Raw genomic sequence first — 4336 nt, 5'->3', positions numbered from 1 at the left:
TCTTAAAATTAAATATTTCATTTCCAACAAATGAAATTTATATCATTATGGTTAATATTAATGGTAGGTAATAGAAGGGGAGGAGACCTAGAACTTTTCATAATAGTGCACTGACAATCTGATTTTGGTATTATAGAACATAATTTTAATTCAATACTACTATACTTCTTAAACATCAGTGCTAAATTGGGAGAGGTGCAAAGGGAAGACAAAATTAAAGAGAAACTTACAATTTAGTTATTGAGTATGATGAAACCAGTTATTTTTCTGTTCCCCTGAAAGAGATGCTGTCACTTTAAATTTAATATGAAGCGATCTACCAAAATAACACACACACACTCACACACACACACACATGTGACTTTAAATTTAATATGAAGCGATCTACCAAAATAACACACACACACTCACACACACACACATGTGCACACACACACACGCACGCACACACAGACACACACAGAGACACACACACACACACACACACACACACTGGTTTGCCAAGCAAAACTGACAAAAGAGTTGTTAAACTGGTAATTTAGGTCAGCAAATAAAAATTGCCAAACTGGCTCCCTGCCTAGGATGACCATGGGAGAGGATAAAATTAAGTTGAATTTTCTGAAGTGGCTGAATACTATCTTTGGTTTGGTGGAAAATATACCAGAAGTTTTGGCTCCTTACTGTAAAACAGTGTCTTGTATATTTTATATGAAGAAATGACTGGAGAGAAAAGTGAGAAAGAGGTTGGAATATTATGTGACAAGCTGCCCAAGGAAGAGTGATAAAAACCCCATTACTATTATTACAATTTCATTCAGAAGCACATAGATATTTTACTTCTGAGTCTCAGGAGCAGTCATGTAAGACTTGCCAGAAAAGGTAGTAAACTTGACAAACTGCCCCCAAAAGGACTTAGTTTAAGTAAAAATTCAGGAAATTTTGAAAATCAAAGAGTTTTAGAAGTGAAGAAGCCATGAGGAAAGAAATCCATACGTGTCATAGAATACATAGACATGCATGTGCACACATGTATAATATTTTTAATAAGATGCAAGTCATCTTTGGGTGACTGTTTAATTGCAAGTTGTTTTAGCTTATTTCTGTACTGTGTTTTGCAACTCTAATTTTGAAATAGGGTCAGGCAGAAACCTACCATTTAATTCAGGAAAGACATATTCTTCTGCTCCTGCACCTTTTGATCTCAAGTATGCAGCATCGTTTACCAACACTTGGTAACATTGCACAGCATCTGCAGGACTAACTTCCACTTCATAACCTATTTAATCTCCAAAGGTCTGAAACAATGATCATGATATGACAGCTTTGTGGTGGACCCACATCATTAAAAGGTTGTAACTAAACAGAGAGTATTTGGCTAAGAACCAAAATAAGCCGTGACAATTTCATCTACAAGAGAAATCCACAGTGGGGAGAGATTTAGGAGGACTCTCGTGATGTGGGGAGGCTTCAAGGAAAAAGCATGCTCGAAGCTGGGCTCTGAGAGGTAGTATCAGACTTCAGCAGATTGAAAGGAAGGCCTTAGATTAGCAGAGAGGTGGGGGCAGAAGCAAGAACAGTGTGAGCAGAGAAAATGAAGAGACTAATTTTGATCAGAACTGGAAGCTTATGCTGGGGGAAGTACTTCCCAGAACAAACGGGTCAGTAATGAGACAGACAAGAGAGGTTACTGGATTTAATGAGTGGGCAGTGCATGGAGACTCTTGGAAGTGATATTTCAGGAGATTGGTCATACAGGGACAGAACTGTTTATTATTTGTAATATACCATTTTATTTTTTGTAATAACTTCCTTCACAGTTTCTCATGAAAAATAACATTATTAACCTAAAATCCCTACTGAAAAACTTTATGACTTTTATTTTTGCAGGAGTGAATAAAAATAGGGTTCCAAGATCTTTATCCCTGATAGATGAAGAAGCTTGAGAAACTCCCCTTATTTCAATAATTTAAGTCTAAAAGCTTAAGTTTGTTTTAAAATCCCAAACTCTTACTAGAGGAAAAATGTTTTCTGGCCCACTGGGCTGGGAACAAGAAAAACATATTTCAGTCATTATGCTATCAAAATATACACCTTGGGCAGACCTGTTAACTTCAGGTTCAATTTTTGCAGTTTGCTTCAAGGCATTGAACTCAACTCTTCATTGAAAAGGCTGTTGCAGCCACAAGCTAGAGGCTCATGGCAAAGAGTTGTAGTTTTTGTTAATGCCTAGGAAAATGTGAATCATGGAGAGGAGGGTTAGAGAGCAAAGGGGCACCTGGCATGGCAAGTACCTACTCTGTCTTCCTTTCATATCACAGGGCATAGACACTAAAGCTGAATGCACCCACACCTACGGATTGGAGAAATGCCCTGCAGACTAAGGAGAGTTCTATTTCAACGCAATAAGGTATTTTGGTTGATTGTATCTTATTGGAGGCACAACCATGATCAGGAGTTGATTTGGAAAAAGAAATGTAAATGATCTGCATTCCTTGGCATCATGAACCCAACCATAAACAGAATTATATGGATGAACTTGTTGAAATTTAAGATGTAAAATTAAGTGTTACCTTTTGATCTCTTGGGGCATCTTTGCACTCAAATCAAACATGGAAGCAAAATAAAATGATGAATGTTTAAAATGTAATTATTAAATTCTCCAAAAATATCAGGGCATTCAAAATAAGCTAGAGGCCGGCCCATGGCTCACTCAGTAGAGTGCGGTGCTGATAACACCAAGGCCACGGGTTCGGATCCTATATAGGGATGGCTGGTTTGCTCACTGGCTGAGCGTGGTGCTGACAACACCAAGCCAAGGGTTGAGATCCCCTTACCGGTCATCTTTAAAAAAATAAAAATAAAAATAACAGCTAGGAAAAATCATACTCTTCATTATATTTTTACTTATAGAATTTTATTCACATAGCTTAAGTTTTAGTGACATGAAATTCTATACTTTTGTAAGGAAGAACATTACCATTTTCCTTTTGTTTAAGTCGATAAAGTTACTGTAGTTACAAATATGAATAAGATACAGTCATCTGTCTATAATGGGATGAGATCTTGGGGGGCTGGGGGGACAGTGAGTGTATTTTGCATGTGGATGGAATGTGAATCACTGGGGCCCAAGGGCAGATATGGTAGACAGCCTCTAGATGACTCCCGATGATTCCTGCCGTCTTCTATTCTTGCTCTTGTATAATTCCCTCACCTTGAATGTGGTCTGGATCTAGTGACTCACTTCTAAGAAGTAGTATGCCAGAAAGGTGAGTCACTTCTGAGATTAGGTTTTAAAAATAGGATGGCTTCTTTTTGCTTACCCTTTCGTTTGCTCATTCAGAGGAAAGCCAACTGCCTTGTTGTATGCAACCTATGGAAAGGCCGAAGTGGCAGAGAACTAGGGGTGACCTCTGGCCAACAGCTGATGAGGAACTGAGGTCGAGCCCAACAACTCATGAGGACTTTAATCTTACCAACAACCACCTGAGTGAGGTTGGAAACAGATCTTCCCCAGTGGAGTCAGGTGACTGCAGGCTCAGCCAGCACCTTTGTTGCAGCCTATGAGCGACCTGGCTAAATACTCCCAGATTCTTGACCCATAGAAACCATGGGATAATGTTGAAGTCATTAAGATTTGGAGTAATTTGGGACTAATTTAGAGCAATAAGTAATTTACACTGCCCTCAAGTAGCTTACAGTTTAATTAAGTGAAATAAACATTTAAATAAAAATAATAGATAACACATATAGTGTTACTATAGTCCAGGTACTTTTCTAAGCATTTTACATATATTGATTAATTTAATCTTTACAGTAACTCTATGAGGTAAGTATTAGATGAGGAAATCAAGGCAACAAGAAGTTAAATAACTTGCTAACAGTCACAGCTAGTGGAGCTGAGATTCAAACTCAGTTTTGCCAGAGTTCAAGTTCTTAATTGCTGTATTACACCACCTCTTTCCATTTTATATACCAAAATAGAAGTACATATACTTTATAGAAGTAGTACAGCATAGGAAATGATTATAGCTGTAGGATAAAGAGGTCAGAAGGATTCACAGACACCTAAGTAGCATTTAAAAGATGGAGAGAAGGGATTCCTGACAGATGGAATAGCATACGCTAAAGTACGGAGGCACAAAATAACTTGTACTTTCCAAGGACATATCTAATAATTGTTGAAAATCTTTTCATGAGGGGCCGGCCGGGTGGCGCACTGCTATAGTGCGCCGCTTGGGAAGCGCGGTGACCCTCCCGCCGAGGGTTTGGATCCCACATACAGACCGGTTCCCGCTCACTGGCTGAGCGAGGCACGGGAGCAACGCCGCGGGGTGCG

The sequence above is a fragment of the Galeopterus variegatus genome, unplaced genomic scaffold, assembly GCF_000696425.1.
Source record: "Galeopterus variegatus unplaced genomic scaffold, G_variegatus-3.0.2 Scaffold9131, whole genome shotgun sequence".
NCBI classification, from domain to species: Eukaryota; Metazoa; Chordata; class Mammalia; order Dermoptera; family Cynocephalidae; genus Galeopterus; species Galeopterus variegatus.
The sequence above is the reverse complement of the archived record's forward strand: the minus strand, read 5'-3'. Positions refer to the sequence as shown.